We start from the raw sequence: 21,630 nt of genomic DNA on the forward strand, positions 1-21,630 counted from the left end.
TAGCATAATGTGGCTGCCCTATTAAAATCTGCCTCCACAAAAGTAAACAAGTTCTTCCCTGGAGCACTGTTCACAGAAGTCATCATCACTACGTACAATTAGTTTTCCAGAGATTAGATTTATTGTCATACACTTATTCAAACTAATTTGGTAAGACCCAGGAAAAAATAATCACTGGAAACTTTCTGATGAAGTGCCTTGGCATTTAAGGAAAACACTAAGGATGACACTTTCCTTTCAGCCACACTCAAGGCTTTTGGATTTCCATCTAGCAGTTTTCATTCTAGCACCCCTGGTATTTTGAATATGCATGTTTCCAGAAGAATCTTTCTCTTGCACCTCACTCCTCCCCTTCTGAACTCCGTGGGCCTCCCTTACTTGTACAGTGGCTTTGTGGGTGCCTCTTCACAGAAGGATCAGCGATAATCTGGGAGCTATTCCACACACTGTGGTGTTACAATTGCAATCTTTACCAGAAGATGTTTGGGGAGCAACCTCTCCTAAGGCAATGTGGTGGGCAGAATTCTAAGATGAGCCCCAGTGAACATGCCCTTGCATAAACTCCTGCTCTTGAATGCGGGTGGAAAATGTGACTTACTTCTAGCCAATAAGATATGACGAAGGTAATTGGATAATCACTCCCAAAATTACGATATATTATATGACTCTACCATAGGGGACTACAGTGCGAGATTCTTTCTCCTGCTGGCCTGCAAGAAGTGAGCTGCCAGGTTATAAGAGAAACTCTGGGTGGGCTCTGGGTGCTGAGAGTAGCCCCAACTGACCTTCATCAAGAAAGCAAGAACCTCAGTCCTAAAACCGAAAGGAACTGAATCCTGCTAACCATTATGTAAACTCAGAACAAGATTCCAAACCCTAGAAAGGAAAGCAGGCCAAATCATACTTTGACTTCTGCCTTGTGAGACCATGAGCAGAGGATCCAGCTAAGCTTTACCCAGACTCCAGCCACATGGAAACTGTGAGACACAAATTTATCTCATTTTAAGCCACTAAGTTTGTGATGAGTTGTTACATCACTCTTCTCACGTTACATGCTCTACATTTCCCTTGGTAACATTGGTTACTCACAGTGAGTTTTGTCAAAAGATAAGGATGGCATTTCTCCAAGTGTTTACATAGCACTTTTGATCAAGGTGATAAGCATAGAGCTCAGCAGAATCCAAAAAACTGCTGGATGGACTGATTGATGTATAACTATAATCAAGAGCCCTATTCAGTGAACTCCAGTAAACTTTCCTCTGCAACTTTTGCAAACTTTCATCTGCAACTTTTGCAAACTTTCCTCTGCAACTTTTGCAAACTCATGAGAGACAAGGCTATTCAGTACATTCTCAAGACACATTCTAAATAAATTACAGCTGTTTAGATGAACAGATCACTCATGTATTCATCAGTGGTACCCAGAAACACTGCAGGGTGGTATCAGGGAAAGTACACAGATCCCTGCTTCCCACCATACGCACACCCTGCACACCCACTCTGTCCCATCCCACTTCACTGCACAATGGAGAAACTGTTGTGATGGGAGATTTGATTTTAGTCCCTTTTTATCTCATAACAAACCACCCCCAAAAACCCATGGTTTAAGCAACAATAATTTGTGTTTTTCTCACGATGTTGTAGGTTGATTAGGTGGTTCTTCTGTTTTCCATGGTCTCTGCTACGGTCACTTAGTGGTTTTGCATCAGGTGATGACTGAGTTGACCTACAAGGTCCATGAAAGCCTCACTCACGTGTTTGTGGCCTTAGAGCTGACTGTCAGATAGGGCATCGCAATTCTCCTCCACATGGCCCCACTCCCCATATGGTGCCTCATCCTCCGAAGTCTCCCCCCATGGCATTTCTCTCCAGCAGGGTAGCTTGGACATTTTTTGCATGGCAGCTGGGTGTCAAGCAAGCAAAAGGTCAACCTTCCATATGCCTCTTAAGGGCTAGGCCTGAAAGTCCACAGAAATATTTTCATGACCTGTTATATAAGCAAGTCGTCAGCCAGTCAGGATTCAAGAGAAAGGGAAACTGATTCCACTTTTGAGAGGAGGAACTTATTACGGGGGCGGGGGGCGGGGAGGAATTGTTGATGACTATCTTTGGTGACCATTCAAGTTATGAACTTGTGGGTCTCTCCATGAATTGATGCTTGTAGTTTACCTTTGATTACAGGTTTTCTATAGATAATGAAGTATGATATTGAAATTATTAAATAATTAACTTAAAGTTATTTTTCATGATTTGTAGAAATAACTGTAAGTCCTTTAATTCCTTCAGTTACAAAAATTTTATTTCTTCGAGACCCAGAAAGGGTATTACGACATAGTAGGTGTGGGTAAAATCATTATTTTACCTAGGGGGATTTTCAGACTTGGAAGTTGTAAGTTCCAAAGTATGTCTTGATCTCCTTAATTTTCCTCTAATATTCCATTTTCACTCTGTTATCCATAATGTTATGATCAAAGAAATAGATCCATGCTGTCTACTGAGAAAAACTCAAAATTCAGACTGATAAGGTTTTGTCTTCTAGCCAACTGCTGGGAGTTAAAACATTATTACACAGAAATGTCCTACAATATTCACTCATTCATCATTTTATTCATCTGCTAGACTAAGAAACTGACGTGTAAAACTTGTCGCTCACTAAATAGCACCCATACCGTGATGATGAGTCTCCATCCTGAGCCTTTGTCCTTCAAGACCAGTTGATGGAGCATGAGACCCTCTAAAAGCAGAGTTAGGATGGAGACAGTGAATGAGACACGCCTGGGTCTGAATTCAAGCTCCACTATTTTAATTTATCTTCTGTTAACATAATTGCATAGCTTTTTATTTGTTTTTTAATCTTTAATATAAGGACAGTAATTCCTATTTTACAATTTAGATGTAATTTTTAAACCAAATAACATATCAGAGGACTAGAAGTTAATGAGAGCACTATTAATTACACCTCTCTACTTGTCATCATAATATCACATCTTTGTATACTGGGATAGTTTTCACCAGGAAAGACATGTTAGAATTACCTAAGAGGTAAATATTTTCAGTAAAAATACAATCCTGTTACTATATGCACAATTTCCTCCTGGAATTTCTCATCCTTCATGGCAGGGAATTTGAGTTTCATTCTATTAATGTAGAGATCATTCTGAGACGAAGAATTCTCCTACCTCTAAGCCCTGTACTACTGAACATTGGTTTATAGTGTAGTACACTATAAACACTTTCCTGCTCTGTCATTTAAACTACTTGAACAACAATCATATAAGGGGAAAGAAGTATGAGTAATGTTATTTCTATTGTACAGATGAGGAAACTGAAACCCAGAAAGCTTGGTGCCTTTTGTTTAGCCAACTTGTCAGTCAATAGCAGAGCCAGGTCTCAAACCCAGGTCTTCTGACTTCAACACCCATACATCCTGCTTTCTCTCTTAATGTTTAAAAATGCAATAATATCATGACAAGAGGAAGAAAGCAGATCCTTCTTGGGAAGCTGTTGTGTGCCAGGAATGTTTCTACTGGCTTCCTAGGTAATATTTGTAATTTAATCCAGGCACTGTGAGAGATATGTATTATTCGTCTGGTGTGACAGAAAAAGCAGGTGAGCCCTGAGGGGTAAGAGGCCAGGTTATACAACTCAACATCAGCAGATTTTGAGAATCAGACTCAGAGGAGTGACCCCGAAAACGCATGCTATTTTCATCGTCCTTTGCAATCCATACAAGGGAGGGGCAAAGAAGGAGCTATGTGTCAAAAGAATCTGTAAGTAGCTCGTTTTTATTTGGATTTATTCTAAATCTTAAACCACAGTTACACAGTATTGAATGGCATGGGTGCCCTGCCCACCAGCTTTGAGTTTGCTATGATAGAATTCTACCTGTAGCCAGAGACTGTCTGTGAAATGTGTTCCCTGGAGCACAGAGAGCTAGGAAGAAGTCATACTTTCACCTGGGTTTTCTAACTCTGGGGAACAGTAGTCTGCAGCAGCAGGATTTGATCATGTTTGATTACCAACATTGCTCCGTCTGTCTTCTTTATGTGCAGCCACTGCTGGCTACCCTACTATTAATGGGTTTAACTTTAAAGGTCACTCAAGATGGACATTTCGCCTATCTTTTCTATTACTGTTGACTCACTGAAACTCTATATGAAAATGTGTATACTTCTGCCTTGGGAAACCATGAACGTTCTTTGAAATTCTTTAGGTAATTTGGAGTTGACCTCGTTGGGTAGAAAATGGCCTTCATGTAACGTTAGAGAGGAGAGGTTCACCTCTTCTCTGTGCATGTTTCTGTACTTTACCCAAGAACTGGAGAAGGTTAGACAAGGGTCTCTGGAGATCATAAGGGCTGAGAGAGAACTCATGGTCCATGTTCTGGGGAGTGACAGCCCCATCCTCCATCCCTGAGGAATCAACCCCTTCCCCACTGCCTTTCATGGTGAGGCTTTCTATTCTTGGCCTTGTGGCAGTAACTCTGAGGTGGTTCGAGTGGGACCAAAGAGGTGATATAATAATGCAATTAAAGTGGCTTAGTGGGCTCAGGCTGCCCAAACAGAACACAACCTGCTGGGCAACTTAAGAGACATCTCCCAGTTCAGGAGGTTGGAAGTCCATGATGAAGGTGCCTACAAATTCAGTTTCTGGTGAGAGGTCTCTTACTGGCCTCTTGGAGACAGCTTTAGTCTCTCTTCTTCTTCTTATACACCAATCCTATAGGTGTAGGACTCCACCCTTATAACCTCACTTAACCTTAATTACCTTCTTAAAGGCCCTATCTCCAGAGACAGTCACATTGAGGGTTAGGGCTTCAACATATGTACTTGAGGGGATACAATTCAATGCACAGCCATAAAGAATAGCTATTATTATATATGAGGCACTGATTATATGTCAGGCCTCACACTATGGATTTTTACATTATTTTATTCAATACTTGTAAAGTCTTTCCAGTATTTATGAGTATGAGTTTATAGCCTCATTTTAAAGGTAAGGAGAATGAAAGCAAGGTTGAAAACTCAGCACTGATAATAAATAAATGACAGACCCAGGACCTGAACTCAAATGTGCTTGTCTCCAAAGATACTACTCCATGTCTTAATTTCAATCTCTCTCTCTCTCTCTCTCTCTTTCTCTCTCTCTCACACTCCTTAAAGGGATTCTTTCAACTTGGAATTTTATCAAGACAACAAAGAATTAAGACTAAACAAACCTTAGAGGGGTTATATGTGGATTAATCAATAGTTATAAAAATTATCTTCCAGAGAATTTAAAGATTCATCTAAGGAGGTCCTGTTATTAAGTGACAGCTAATTTTCGGTAGAGTAGCACTGACAAGCTCTTTAAGAAGAAATTATGACAAAAACAGTTTTGTATGTGATGTGATCCCTTCCTTCTTTCACTTCATAACAGCTATGCATTCGCTAGTCATCCACGTCCTGGGCTAATAGCAACCCATGTCCAGGACGATGTCAGAATAGCCATGTCTTTCTTTTCCATGGAAGAGATACCTGCCGAGAAGAATTGGTGTTCCGCCTATATGTGCTCAAAAGACCCTCCCTATAGATCCATACCGACCACACATCTGCATCTGTTCCTCTGATTTTTTCCTCTCTGTTAAATGCACAGATGTGCGAAATAGCAGAAACTTTAGAAAAACACCACCAGCTTCCCCACACCCACTCCAAGCATCCACAGAATGCCTGCGACAAAGAAGGGTGTCTCCTTCCCTGCCACGCTGAGCTACGTGGCTACAAGAAGCTTCAGTCCCACCCCTCCCCACACCTGCCCTTGCTTTTCAGGATGACAACTACTGGCCTAGATGTACCTCCCAGGCTCCTCTGCCAGCTTTCCTATGCCTTGGAAATAATCTCCCTCTCTCTCTGGGTCTCTCTGTATCTCTTTCTCTCTCTCTCTCACACACACACACACACATATACACACACACACATTTCTGCCCATGTCACAACAGCAATGGCCATCTCCAACAGGAAATCCATCTCACAATGAATTAAAAGGGTCAATGTGGTCCTGTTTCTCAAGTGTTCTACCATCTAACCCAGCCATGGTTACTTTGCTTCACCAACCTACCCACCCATCCACATCCTTCTTCCTGTTTAAGACTCATTTTGATACAGACACCAGGAGTTGGAGCAAAGGTGGAGTGGTCATGAAAGCTGTGAAATATGTTTAAATGAAGGGCAGTTTTTCCCAAATGCTTAAAGAGAGCAAGCTAATTTCTGTATAGATTAAAAGATTCTACTCAGTGTGTGTGTGTATTTGTGTGCGCACACGTGAGCATGGGTATCTGTGTCCAGGGGAAGTGAGGGGTGTAGAGAGTGAGGGAGGAGGACAGAGAGAGAGAGAGAGAGAGAGAGAGAGAGAGAAGGAGAGGGAGAGGGAGAGGGAGAGAGAGGGAGAGTGGGGGGAGAGAGGGAGAGAGATAGAAAAAAAGAGGGAGGGAGAGAGAGGGAGAGAGGGAGGGAGGGAAAGGGAGAGAGAGACACTGAAACTCAACCGGAGATTGCTAAAGCTACTAAAAGAAAGGAAATCTGTGGAATAAGGTCACTCATTATTCTCCCTTTGCACTTCAAACAAACAGTAATTGTTGGTTTAGCTAACAAGTTGTGCCTTAATTACAGGCCATTAGGCACCATTAATAAAGGAAACCAATTCCACAAGAATCTAAATTTCACTTCTTGTATTTCATTCTCTAGAAGGAAAACTGACTCAAAATAGATTTTATTCTCCGTTTCCAAATCCTGTAACAGCCCAGGTATCCTGGTCCATCCAGAGCTTAGCTCAGCTGTCACCTTCTCTGAGAAAAATTTCCTGGGCTTGTCTGCCCTCTCTGCTGCTTGAGGCATGGCGGCATCCCTGGGCTTCCTGCCGTGGACTTTCAAGAGGCAGGTTGTTATATGGACCTGTACCCAAATGACCTGTCTGCTTGTCTACCTCTCCAGATAGCCTCCGAGCTACCCACAGAGGAATGATGCTTTTTTTTTAAAATCCTATTTTCCACTGAAATAATAACAATAATTACTACTCACCTTCGTCGTTGAATCTCTTATTTATGAAGACACATCCTTCTATTGACTTCTACTATCTAATTTAATAGTCACAACAATCCGCTAGGGTAGACATTATTGCCTCTTCTGCTATGTAATTTCCCCCGCAGATGCACTCCCAATCTGTACCCACCCTCCCAAAAAATAAGGAAAGGAAAGAAACTGAGACTGGTCACTCAATCCAAAACCAGTTTCTCCTGACAGGAGCCTTGTCACTGGAAAATCTGATTCCTTTGAAGAATAAAAGCTCTCACTTCCAGTAAAAGGACACGTGTACCCATTCTAAAGTGGTTTCCTCCTCACTTGGGAGTTACCTAATATAGACCCAAGTCAATCCAGCCACAGGTGAAAAATCTCACAGCCCAACCCAGTCATCAAATTATACCAAATCAATACTCAGATTTGTGTGATATACATGCTCCAGGTAACATTTTGTGTTACTTATTGAAAAATCTCTCAGCACCTTGGCAGGGTAAAACTCCTTATGCTGCTATCCGAGTGATCCTTCTAAAGCTCGTATTTGCCATGTTCCTCCCTTCCTTCATCCTCTGCCTGGTTCTGCACTGCCATCAGGAAGGACTTTAGCACGGCACAGACGACTTCCCCCACCTCAGCACACTCCATTCGGGACCTCAGACTTCACCATCTGGGGAGATGACACTTACATCAAGCAATTCACTGAGCTTCTGGTTAGAGACAAATCTCCGGCCCTAAATGTGACTCAACTCTCCTCCCTGACTTTTACTGAGATGTGTTGGTTTAGCAGTGAAAGTTTATATTCTGTTACAGAGTGCCAAACAAGCACAGTGTCAAAACAGTGGCAGAGCATCAGAGAAATCTTCAAGTACATGGAGACTTCCGACATAGGAAGAAGGGCACAACTAAATGGAAGAGATTTGGAGTCCTGTATAGGTACAGCACTCTTCATGTTGTCTGGGACCCTTCAGACATGATCTTTCTTGCTCACAAACATGCCTGCTTTGAAGACTACCAAGAGAAATGGCATCTGATCTAACCACCTACGCGGGAGTGAAGCGTCTCAGGTATGTATGAAACTGATCTATGCAAAAAAGAAGAAAAGAAAAAAAAAGTAAATTAAATTAGTCTTAGTAAGTTAAGGAGTCTGTGACTCTCTCTATTTTTTTGGCCATGCCACGTAGCTTGTGGGATCTTAGTTCCCCGTGCCCTTGGCAGTGAAAGTGCAGAGTCCTAACCATTGGACGGCCAGGGAATTCCCAAGGGGTCTGTGATTCTTGACCTTTGTTACAAAGGACAAAGCTCTTTTCTGGTTTTGTAGGTAGCTCAATTGCATATGTCCATAATAAATACTAATTAAATGAATGAATGTGTATTAATATTTAAGTATCCTTAATACTTTCAATTGTAATCATGTAACCGAAAGTGGGGTCCGGCTGCTCGCCGCTCAAAAGCCAATAAAGAGGCCAGGTTGGTGGAAAGGAAAGTTTGCTTTATTACGGATACTGGCAACCGGGGGTGGGGGAGACACCCCTGTCCAAAGGCCGACTCCCTCCTCTGACAATTAGGGGGCGAGAGCTTTTATAGACAGAGGCAGGGGGCTACATGCAGAAACAGCCCAGTCAGCTGCGACAGTCATCGTGAAACTGGTCCTCTTGATTAGTTTAGGTACAATTAATCTTCAGTTCCAGGTTCGGTTTGTTTCCATTTCTTTGAGGCCAGTTCTTGGAACTGTGGCAGCTCATGTCATGGCTACAGCCTGGTCATCATGGAGTTACCTTCTTCCACCTGGTGAGGGTTTCAATGTTTATAAGACAGCTCACAGGACATGGCTCAGAATATGATCTATAGCCCCTGAGGAGGAACTAAAGGTCCTTGACTTTGCTTAATGACTAAACTATTATTATTTGGTCTCCTTTGACTGTTTTGCTTTGTTTTTGCGTTTTCTCACTTCTCTGATTAAACTTATTCTTTGGCTAAAGTTTTTCCACAGGTAAAAGGCAGGCTGAGGACCTGGGGGATGGGGGGCAAGGACCCTGCTGCATTTCAGTCATAATAAAAACACCTTAATATTTTAAAAATCACCTTACATAATGTGTCATTTAATGTTCACAACACTGTGAGATTACCCCTCATTCTCACCACCATCTTATGCCATGGAAACCATGTACCAGACACTCTCTTCATAGCGCTCACAAGAACCTCTAAGGGACACACTTCCAGCGTCTCTAGTGACAGGTGAGCAAACTGGGGTTCAGAGAGGTTCAGTAAATTGCCCACAGTTACAGAGTTGCCGAGTTGGTGCTTTAACCAGTGCTGTCTTATTGCAGAAGCTCTGTTGTTAAGCGCACTAGGAAGGAAAAACCGAGCCTCGGGGGTAATTAAATGACTTGCCCAAGGTCAAGAACTGTGGGAGCACCCAGTGTTCATTCTTGGGATCTGAGCTCCAGGTGTCTCAAATACATCACAGCAGCACTTACAGTGGAAACCTGTAAGCGTCAAGTGTCCGGTGGAATAGCTTTCTTTTACCTGAGCCTTGACTGACATCAGCTCCGCCATGTACGTTCCAGTTAACATTGATCCAAACAGGCAAAAGAAAGGTTCAGATTGTTGTCCTAACAATAGATTCAGGCTGGATGGCTGATTATATCACAGTTCCCTTTGATGCAATGGAAAAGGGCTCTGGCTCAATTTCTCTGAAAGGACACGTCTTTGAAGCTCCTTCATGTTGAATTTAATGAGTGTGATTGTCATCTTCCAGAAGAGAGTGCAAGTGAAGCCTCCGCAGTTGAGGTGGAGAGAATCACTCTTCAATCCTGTTGTCAGGATCATCAAGCAGTTGGGAGAACCAGGGCAGGATGTGAAATCCATCTGACCATCTATTTGTAGATGAGGCAGTGCCTTTGTCGTGGTGATCAGACAAGCTGCATGGAAGCCAACGTCTGCAACTAATGACTTCTGCAAATTGAAAATCATGTCCTAACAGCACAGAAAAGGCAATTTTATTTTTCATTCAAAACTATTGTATGAATGGGAACTTTTGTTCCTCCTGTCCCCTTTATCTTTATGACCCTCCTTCTATTTCTATGTCTCTCCTTTTCTCTCTCTCTTCCCTCTGCGTCTCTCCCATTGTTCTTCCTTTTTCATTCAACAAGAATTTGTCTCGTTATATGCTGGGCAATGTGCAAATGACTGTGGGTAATTTAGAGGTGATAGTCCATGAGCCCTGCTTCAAGCCATTTCCAATACCTTTGTAGAATGGAGAGCACTCATAACTCAGAATCAAGCACCTATTTTCCAACTGTTTCCACCATTTACGTTTCTTCTCTACGATCTTGTAGCAGTCACTTTTTGTTTCTGTACTGCAGACTCCTCTCCTGTGAAATAAAGCAATGATTCTTATAGCACAGATATTTTGGGGTGGCTTACATAAAAAGGAATGAGCTTAATGATGCTGATAAAAAGCCTAGTTGGACAATCTTGAACAAAATCAGCTTTCTAGGTCTCAATAGATGTAAAGTGAATATAATGGTAGCATGCATGTTGTAAGATTCGATTTGATAAATGAAATGCTTAACACTGGCGGGATCTGGCTTAAGAAGCACCTGGCTCAGTAACAGCTCAGTAGAATTTTGTTAGTAACATAGGATATGGGGATGTACTTTATGAATGATAAAATGCTATAAAAAGGCTACCTACCTTCCTCCCTTCATTCCTTCCTTACTCCCCCACGTTCTTTCTCTCAGTTCAGAGCCTTGTGTTATAGTTAATCTCTTAAAAAGGTGGGATTCTGCTTCCACCTAAGATGAAGAATGCTGCAGAGAATGTAACTCTGACTTTGATCACATTAAATCATCAGTTTTCTTGAGCCCATCAGAGAGCAGAACCATGTAGCCTGAATTCTAAATAGGGCCAATCCTTCCCACGGGGAAACTCAAATCCTCTCACCTGTAACAGAACACAAGAGATATAAGTGGCCCTCATACAGGTTAGTAAAAAGAAAACTACCTAGGAGATAAAGATCCTCTACCTCCATGAGAGAGAAAGTAAACCATCTTGGGCCCAGAATCTGATACCAATGTCTAGCAGAAATATCCCACCACCGAAGGAAAGATGGGAAATTCCAGGCTAAAATCAACCAGATACAAGAGAAAGTTTGACTACCCTGGAAAGGAGGGGCATGAATACCAAGGAAGCTGCAGCCAAATAGTCTGGAATCTTGACCTTGAACTTCCCGTCTCCAGAACTGTAAGAAAATAGATTTCTCTTCTTTAAGCCACCCAGTCTTGTGGTTAGAAGACTAAGGCAAACTAAAATAAAATACATACCTCAGTCATGGTTGGTAGATGGATCCTGAGATAATAACCATATCCTACCTCCAGATTTTCCTGGAGAATTTTAATTTAAATGTTGTGCATTGTAAGTGTAGACATATTTGTAAGACTTGGTACCTATTTTCTTACTGCCTTTCATTAAGTGTGTACTAAATTATACACCTAACAATACTGTATGAGAATGACTTCTCGTCAGGTAGGATATTCCCTCCCCTTCCCTTTCCCCCACCCCGTCCTCCCCCTCCTTCTCCTGCTCTCCCTCTCTCTTTCCTACCTTTATGAAATACAAAATCATACTATGTAACCTATATCTTGGGACATTTTTCCTCTCATCTAGATGAGGCATTGTCTCAGGCTACTTGGGTTGCTTTAAAAACATACTGCAGGGCTTCCCTGGTGGTGCAGTGGTTGAGAGTCCGCCTGCCGATGCAGGGGACGCGGGTTCGTGCCCCGGTCCGGGAGGATCCCACATGCCGCGGAGCGGCTGGGCCCGTGAGCTATGGCCGCTGAGCCTGCGCGTCCGGCGCCTGTGCTCCGCAACGGGAGGGGCCACAACAGTGAGAGGCCCACGTACCGCAAAAAAAAAAAAAAAAATTGGGTGTCTCAGCCAGCAGATATTCGTTTCTCACAGTCGTGAAGGATGGGAAGTCCAAGGTCAGGGTGCCAGCTGGTTCAGTTCCTGATGTGGACTCTCTTCCCAGCTTATAGACGGCTGCTTTCACCCTGTGTTCTCACAAGGTGGAGAGAATGAACTCTGGTCTCTCTTCTTCCTATAAGGACACTAATCCCGTCATGAAGGCTCCATCCTCAAGACCACATCTAAACTTAATTACCTCCCAAGTAGCTGTTTGTAAATCACTTAAAAGACAGCTTGGCTATATGGAATGCATTATATAAGTGCTTGATAATACCTACCTACACACATACATTCCATAAGAGAAATCGAAGTCTGATTTTCCATCCGAAGACAACATAGCAGGTATACAGTCCATGTCCCTGTTTTAAGGCACAGATGCACCCAACTTTTCTTGAATTGCAGAGGCTGCTTCAGTTCACTGCATCATGGCATCTCATCAACAAAATCTAAATCCATTATGTGGAGCTGCCTGTGAATAAAAATAGCTCTATTCCTGATAAGGAGATTGTTTTTCCTCTTACCTTCTGATGAGAACTATTCTCACCCCCAAAATTCAGTTTGAGAGCTTCAAGAATGTAAAAAGAAGGTGGAGATAAAGGACTTCAGGAAAAGTTAGGCTTGTCATGACATGAATAATGCAAAGGTTAAAGGAGTCTTCAAGCATTCTGTATCTGCAGCCTTGGCATGGCAGCCCTGCCATTTGTCTATAAATAACTGACAGGTCCAAAGTCTAAGGGATTATTTTTAATGTTACAAGTGATAAAAGCAAGGCTCTGAAGGATTCAGAGGAGAGAAATAACCCTGTAGAGTGTCAGAGGAAAGCGCTTGCAAGTGATAAAAAGAATGAATAATTTAAGACTTTCTAGGGTTGAACTTGATCATTGGAGGTTCATTATGTTTCCCTAGGCCTTTGCTTTGAAATCCATGGTCTCTCCACAAGTGTAGTCCTTGCTCTGTTTGGCCTGATCTACGTCATGGGATCGTGGGCTTCCTTCCCATCACCAGATCAGCAACGCCTGTTGTATGGGCACTGGCTACAGGTGATGTACTTGTGAGAAACTTTCTTTTGGTTTTTTGCTTTTTTTCATTCATGGCCAAAGAGTGAAACACGTTAAGAGAACATACAAGTATTTCAAAAGTTCTGTTCACTTTAATGTTCCAGAAAGTCTTACTTCTACCTATTCCCCCTTGCACCCTCTTTATTTTGAGGCGTATCACCTTGGATGCTGTCACGTTTAGGTTACTGAAGTAAGTTTATTACTTGGCCTACCTACTGTCAAGCTCATACCCAACCAGTCCAGGCTGTCCTCCACTAAACCAGATGAAGCTTTCCACTGGGTCCCTTCAATGTCCTGTCCACAAGGCTCTGGCAGCTGCCACTGCCCACAGAAACAAATCCTATTGACTACTAGGGCTTCCTTCCACTGCCACGTATGTGCTGATGACTCCTGAATCTTGACTTCTTTGCGAAAGGTCCAAACCCACACGTCAAATTGCATATGGTAAACATACCCATTTTGGTTGTCCACAAGCTTCTCCAACTCAAAATTTCCAAAACTAGATTCTTTATACCCACTTCCTTCCCATGGAAAAAAAAAACAAAAAAAACTCCTTCTATTTCTTTCATTATAATCAAGTAGTCACTCATCCAGAAAAGCACTGAGACCCAGTCTCAAATATCACCCTCTTTCACTCACCAAATCCTAGCACATCAAGCTCTGTCAATTTTACTTCTTAAATATCTTTCAACTCTGCCCCCTCTTCACAATCTCAAGCACTTATCCTCTCCTGGCATACCCCCTGAAAAACCTCCTCATTTGCCTTACAAGCTTTGGTCTCATCCCATTAAAATATCCTCCACTCTGTCCTTACTCTGACTACTGTAGGCAGCAAACTTGAACAAGTTGTCCTCACCTTGACTTCCACTAGCCACTATATAATTGCCAGCAATTTAATTTTTAGCTAAGGTGGTTCCACTTTCGACACAGCAGCGTAAGCTTCTAATAGATCAACATATGTGGGAAGAAAAGATACACAAAACAACTTCTAGAAGTCTCTGAATAGAGACCAAAAGCAGAAAGATTCTGGAAAGGTACTGAAATTTTGAATAAGGGAATAATATAAGTTCCACATTTTTGCAGATTTTGCCAGACAGTAATGATATTGTGCGACCACGTGGGATGGCTAAAGTTCCCATAGAAATCCCGCTGTCCTTCTGCTCTGAGATAGAACAACAGAACCTAGGATAACCACAACCACCAGGAGGTGAGGAGAGTATCCTAAAAGAGAGAGAGTTAGAGATGGGAAGCCCCAGGTTCTGTGTGCAAACTCTGCAAGATTCTGGCCGGTTCCTGGGGCAAGCTCAAAGCAACCTCCTTAAAAGATAAAAGAAGTGATTATGATTTGAACCACAGGTGAGACAAGATTTCAGTTTGAGTCTAGGCAAAAGGAATTATCTGCTCAAACAAAGGCATCACAATCTTAAAAGGAAAATAATAAATCTGCAGTCTCATTAACAAATCCTTCGCAGTGCTCACAATGCAATCTAATATTGCCTGATGTAAGAAGAACAAGAAAATGAGACCATTCTCAAGGGAAGAAATAGTCACAGAGACAAAAACTTGAGATGAAATGAATGGTGAAATTAGCAGGCAAGCAGTTTAAAGCAGCAACTCTAAATTTGTTTAGTGAGGCTAAAGAAAATAAGCTCATTTTAAATAAAAATATAGGATATCTCAGAAGAGAAATAGATGATACGAAATAGAACCAAAAGGAATCTTAAAATTCAAAGATACAATATCTGAATTTAAAAACAAAACAAAACGTGGGATGGATTTAATAAAATTGTGACTTGTGATCACAGAAGATGGCTAATGAACTTGAAGACAGATCAATAGGAATTATCCAATTTAATAAAGAGAATAAACACAGGAAGGGATAGATGGAGGGAAGGAAGTAATGAAGGAAGGGAGGGAGGGAGGAAGGAAGGAAGGAAAGAAGGAAGGAAGGAAGGGAGGGAGGAAGGAAGGAAGGGAGGAAAGAAGAGTGAGCCTCAGGAATTTGTAGTACAATATCGGAAAGCTTAACCTATGTGGGATTGTCATCCCAGTCCCAGAAAGTGAGACGAGACAGAATGGGCAGAAAAATATTTGAATAAATAATGGTCAGGGGCTTCCCTGGTGGCACAGTGGTTGAGAGTCCGCCTGCCGATGCAGGGGAGATGGGTTCGTGCCCCGGTCCGGGAAGATCCCACCTGCCGCGGAGCGGCTGGGCCCGTGAGCCATGGCTGCTGAGCCTGCGCGTCCGGAGCCTGTGCTCCGCAGCGGGAGAGACCACAACAGTGAGAGGCCCGCGTACCGCAAAAAAAAAAAAAAAAAAAAATGGTCAAACACTTCCCAAATTTGGTGTAAGATATAAATTTTCACATTTAAGAGGCTCAAAGAAAATCACAAAGAGAAGAAATATGAATAAAAAGCATGGCTAGGTATACCATAATCAAACTTTTGAAAACGAAAGATGAAGAGAGTACCTTTAAACAGCCAGAGGAAAGCTGCATAGTGCATACTGTGTCCTGTGAAGTATAACATACACTGACCACATGACCTTATCATTCCACTGCTAGATATCTACTCAAGAACATGGAAACACAAGGACTTGTACATAAATATTTATATTAGCCTCATTAAAAATTGTAAAGAAAAAAAACAAAACAAAACTGGAAACAACCCAAACGCCCATCAACAAGTGATCAGATAAGCAAAACATGACTATTTCCAAACAATGGAATACTACTCAGTAATAAAAAGGAACGAATGTACCAATGTGGATGAATCTCAAAATATTGTAGAAACAAAATATACATTCTGGGTGATCCTATTACAGATAATTCTTTAAAATACAAGCTAATCTATAGGGGCAAAAAGTGGCTTCCTGGAGTTGGAGGAACTACAAGGGTATCAAAGAAACTTTTGGGGTGATGATATATTCTGTGTTTGAATTATTGAAATGATAACATGTGTATGCACATCTTTCAGAACTCCTCCAAGTATACTTCCTTAAATGGATGCAATATGTAACTTATACCTCAATAAATTATTATTATTTATTTATTTATTTATTTATTTATTTGCGGTACGCGGGCCTCTCACTGTTGTGGCCTCTCCCGTTGCGGAGCACAGGCTCCGGACGCGCAGGCTCAGCAGCCATGGCTCACGGGCCCAGCCGCTCGGCGGCATGTGGGATCTTACCGGACCGGGGTATGAACCTGCGTCCCCTGCATCGTCAGGCGGACTCTCAACCACTGCACCACCAGGGAAGCCCTCAATAAATTATTTTAAAATATTATCTAAAGAAATCCAAGATGACTCAAAGAGGAAATGCATACAAAGTCCTGTTGTTCTTCAATATGTTTTGACATTGATCTGTCAGTTGTTGAAAAGTCTAAATCAGAGCATGGATTATGAAAAGGAGTGTACCATCATGTTCAGTAATCTATGAATGTCATCCAATGGCCATCAGTTTCTCAAATGAGTCTTTAGCCTCTCATGAAGAGATTTAAATCAGATCTCACTATAAAAGTTAAAAAAAATGGTTTTTAATTGGACAACTAGATGCATAGTCATATCAGTTACTGCAATATATTCTATTGATTTTAAAACACTTTGTCCTTAATTCTTTTCTTAAATTTATGGTTATATTATAATTGGTGGTACCTTAAAATCAAGAAATGATGTTATATGTAAAAGTGTTCTATCAAACACCTAGTACTTAACAGGTGTTTTGTTGTTTAAAGTTTTAGAAGTAAACATTTAACATTTGGGAAAGGAGATATAAAATAGCATTTTATATCAAAGCCTGTCAAAAGATATAATTCGCCAGAAGAGGCTCTACCCTAAATGTTCTGGCAAATTAGTTTTACCGAATTCCGTTCTGTGATAACTTATGGTCCATTTACCAAGCAAGAACTAGGTAGCCAGAGTTTAGAATAACTCTTGTCCCTCTGCGAAATTTTCTTAGCCTGAAGCTTCAGGATTATTCACCATAATCTTGCTACACTGTTAATCCTGAGATGAATGGCAATTTAAAATGTTATTAGAGATAGTTAAAAGCTGAGTTTTGCTCTTTCAAATAAAGAGGTAGAACAGAAAGGGGACTGAGATTATCCTACTGCAATGGTGATGGGGTAAAGCCTTGTTTTTCCTTTATAAATTAACCTCAGTCAATGGCAATACTCATGAGGGTTTCTAATCCATATGGAATAATCCACCTAGTATATAAAAAACAAATTTGATGTCATTTCATTTGAAAGAAAAGAAACTTGATGTTTTCATTAACGGTTAGATTTTTTTTAGATATTAAAATAGCTCCCAGACACAGTGCTCATACGCCTGTTGGATGCCAAATCTCATTCCCCAATCAAGAAATAACCAGGGCTTCTTAGACAAATGGCTGTTGCCAGGTCTAGGCCAGAGAAAGTACAAGATGAGCTTGAGAAATCTTGGTATGCCAGAAAAAAAAAGAAGTGCTTGAAGGTTAATGTGGTCATGACAAGATGACTGCATAGCCAGCTCAAGGGAGCTCCCACTGGCCACGTTTAGGATATGTGAGAATAAAATTGAGAGAGATTGGTTTTAAAGACTGATTTTTAAAAGTTGAATAAGTAAAAATCCAGGCATTCATAGTTTTATTCCAAAAAAGAAAAGGAAAAATAGAGAGAATGAAGCTTTCCTGTACAAAATAATGCCTTTTAATAAACATAGAAAGGATACAAAATTGTATTTAAAAAATAATTTTGCAACCCTGAATACATAATAATTGATTCGAGCAAGAATCATCAATGGTTTAAGAAATTATTGGGCAATGTCTACTTATGAAACAGGATCTTTGCATGATGTTACAATGTCACCTCATGGGTTACATAGTAATTATAAGGGAAAAGCATACCTTGACAATGGAGAAATCTGATGATCACCTCCTTAACCAAGTGATAAAATATAGTATTGGCAACATTGTACAACGTGATATTATTACCCTTTTGATGATGAGATACCTTAGGGAATATAACATTGCCTGCGTATTATTCACACCAAAACATGTTGAACTTGAATTTCATCAAGCTTTAGATCTAAATTCCAGTTCGGAAACACCAAGGAGAAAAATTCAGACAAGCCCAGAACATGGGAAAATCTATAAGACAGCACTCTTAAACTCTTCCAAAAGTCGGCATCATGAAAAGAAAATATTCAGGAATTGTCTTCAGACTCATCCAATAGAACTTCCAGCAATAATGAAACTCCAACCTGGTGTCCATTAGCTATGTGTGGCTATTGAGTACCTGAAACATGGTCAGTGCTACTCAGAAACTATATGGAACAGTATAGTTCTAGCTTAAAAGAGATTGAAATGGCATAAGAACCAAATGAAATACCATACTTTGATTGAATTCTGGCTCTAAAATTATAAATAAATAAAAGTGATAGAATACATTTTGGGTGCAAATGGTAAAATGTTAATAAGGAGGGCATATTAGATGGTATTGTAAATTATTAACCTTTTGAAGACTGCTAATAATTTTGTGGTTATGAAGGAGATTGTCCTTGATATACAGGAGATGGATGTTTAAATATGTAAAGTTTAAGTGAATGATATGCACAATTTTCTTTAAATGGTTTAACAAAAATTCTGGGGGAATGAGGAGGGGGAGAGAGAGAGGGGAAAAGGAAGCAAATATAGCAAAATATAAACAAATGTAGGTGTAGGGTATGCGGGTGTGTATTATACTATTATTCTGAATTTTCTGTATTTTGAAATTTTTAGTAACAGCTGTGGGGAAACAGCTCACAAAACCCTAATTTCCAACTTTACTGACCATAAGTGCTTGGAGACCTGAGTTGGCACTATTGGTGGGTGTGAATCTGCCCGCCCAGATCTAGATGGAGAAGAATCAGAGGCCAGAAGGGAAAGAACTTGTTAAAGGCTCCCCATCATTAGTAGGCTAAGAAGAACCTGTCAGCCTGAACCCTGACCCCCACTGCCGTGGGCTTTCCACTCTCCTTCGACCCGGGGCCAACTAGTGTCATAAGAGCAAAGGCTTCAATTAAACCTCTCTTTGACACCTCATTTCATCAAGTAAGGTGCCCTCATCTGTTTCCCCATTTGTAAAATAGTTATAATAACAGCGCTGACACAGGAGATTTTTTTTGAGAAAAATTAAGATAAACTATGACAATTGGTCCCCATGAGGCAGAATTTCTTCTTTCTCAGGGGAACCTCAGTGTTGCTCTCAAGGCTTTTCACTGATTAGGTGAGGCCCACACAGATTATCAAGAATAATCTTAAAGCCAACTGATTGCAGATTTGGTTAACAAAACACCTTCACAGCAACACACAGCTTAGTGTCTAACTGAATAACTAAGTACTATAGCCTAGCCAAGTGAACACATAAAACTAGCCATCACAGTGGCCACGTGAAATTCCTTGCTAATGAAATAAGAAGTAATGTTTGTCACTTCTGAAAGACCGACCAAAAGTGTCTCAACAGTCAGTCATGGAAGTATGTGCCGAGGTGGACCACACTTCAGCCTGGGTACCTAAGTAACTACAGTCAGTAGAGCTGCTACCATCCCAGGTGGAGAAGCACTTAGAGCTTGTATGTTATAGCAGCATAACCTGTCCAACCTCTCAATATGCAAGTAGGGGAAGAGAAGCTAGACGGTCATTCACTGACTCTATTTATCTTTAGCCCAGATATGACACATATCACTTCTTCTTTCAATCTATTGGCTAGAACTAGTCTCGTGGTCTCACCTAATTACAATGGAGCTTGAAAATGCACGGGAGAGCACAGGGATACTTGGTAAATGTTTTTATCTTATACATCCTATTAGTCACATGAACTTTATTCATTACTCTAATTATTTGAACTTTGTTTCTTCCTCTAGATAAATGGAGATAGAGACACCCACTTTATGTGGTTGTGGTAGAGATTAGATTAGAAGATAAAATGTAAAGGAATATCATACACTAAATCCCCGAGAATGCAGTTACCTGCTTTTATTGGTCCTATGCATCAGAGGTTCTTAACCAGTACAGAGCACGGTCTTTAGATCACAAACACCTGGTGTTATAAGCAAAATGTTGTGAAAGTATAAATATGTGCATATTTTTTGTAGAGAGGTCATTGCCTTCCACTAGATTTTCAGAGAGATGTTGGGCCCAACATGTTAAGAATCAAATGATTTTCTTACCTGAAAAACAAAACTAAAAACCCTCCCGGCAAACCAAGTCATAGACTCTAGACGATGATCTATCTGGTTGTTTGATTTCTAGAAGGAGTTAGGCTCAGAACTGTGGACCTCCATCCAGCTCACAGTAAATGCCATATCTTCACTGCATCTGCTCTTGGGTCCATCTGTCTTGCCCAAATGTCTCCTATCTTTGACTGGTTACTGGTCTCTCAGCATCCTCTTCTCAGAGCTTCTCACCATCAGGCTCTGTGATCTGAGTTCCTCAAGCTTCTCTTCCTGCTCTCATAAGGCCCCCTCCTCATGCAGAGGCATTAGTCTGGCTCTTAAGTTACAGCTCTGCTATGGGGAAAAACCATCGCACTCAACGAATTCAGTAATTTCCACACATTATTTTTCTTCAATTTGATTTGATATTCCTGAGGGTCTACATTAAGCAGAGTAAAATTGCTCAGTTCTGTCAGGAGATCCTAGATTTGGTTGAATTTTTAAAAAATTCTTCCCCCCCCAATTAAATCTCCTATGTCAATTCTAGCTACAATTTGTCAGATTCTGAGACCTTGAATACCTTTCTTCAAGGCAATTGCAATTAAGAGAAATCACTTCTTATTAAACCTAGAAGGGCCTGTTCTTAGTTAAAGGCCATTATTCCTCATTCAAACTCCTTCTGGGACTGTTAAGCCATTATGTGGAGTAGTTTTTTTGCCTTTAACCTTGAAATCATGTGGATTATTTAATTCTTAATGAAATCATGTCATATGCATACCCTTTTGATCTTAAAATGAATTAATTTGATCTGCTTTCAACTTTCCCTGATCATTCTCAAAAACTTGGCAGAGAATCAGTAGACATTGCAGGTTCAAGCCCAGAAGAAATAAGAGCTATTATCTGGTTTTCCAAGTTTTGATGCTTATTATATGGTCATTTCTATGTAGGCAAGACCAATGAGCTTGTAGTGAATGTAGCTCTCTTATTTACTGAGGTACAAATCCTTCCCCAGGAAAGATAATCTCATTATTGTGTCTTGGTAAACCAAAATTCATTGCCCATGAGTATCAGGCTTCCTTTAAGCTACAGAAGCAATATCCTAGTAAAAGAACCTCAAGCTGACCTGTATGCAATCTCATCTTTGAACTTATTGGTTGTTGGACCAGGGGTTAATAAAAGCTATTTTAAAGTGACTTTGGTGATAATTATGTCAGATAATTATATGAAAGCACCTAGCACACAGTGGTCATTTCATAAATGTTCTGAGGGACATTATATGCCTGGCATATACTATGTCTCCCCAGGGTTCTATTGCAATCACCTTAATTCAGAGCTTCTGCTTCTGCTTCTATTCATCTAATCCAAGCCTACATTTGTTT

Source organism: Monodon monoceros, unplaced genomic scaffold (assembly GCF_005190385.1).
Source record: "Monodon monoceros isolate NGI ecotype Baffin Bay Population unplaced genomic scaffold, NGI_Narwhal_1 Super_Scaffold_19, whole genome shotgun sequence".
NCBI lineage: Eukaryota > Metazoa > Chordata > Mammalia > Artiodactyla > Monodontidae > Monodon > Monodon monoceros.